Consider the following 212-nt stretch of genomic DNA (forward strand, 5'->3'; position numbering starts at 1 on the left):
GCTGTGACGTTCGTTCGATGTACGCCGATGTACGCCCTACAAGAAGATTAAATCCGTATTGTATTCGCGGGGACGGAATATAAATATCAAGAAGCTGAACACGTCATCAGGTTTTTCTTTAAGTGAAGTGCCAAGGATAGGTCGGACGAATCCGGGATCCGTTCGACCGTCGCCATGCTCGAGACATAGAGGACGAAAGCGGCGAGCAGATG

Source organism: Apis dorsata, unplaced genomic scaffold (assembly GCF_000469605.1).
Source record: "Apis dorsata unplaced genomic scaffold, Apis dorsata 1.3 scaffold_77, whole genome shotgun sequence".
In the NCBI taxonomy this organism is placed as follows: Eukaryota; Metazoa; Arthropoda; class Insecta; order Hymenoptera; family Apidae; genus Apis; species Apis dorsata.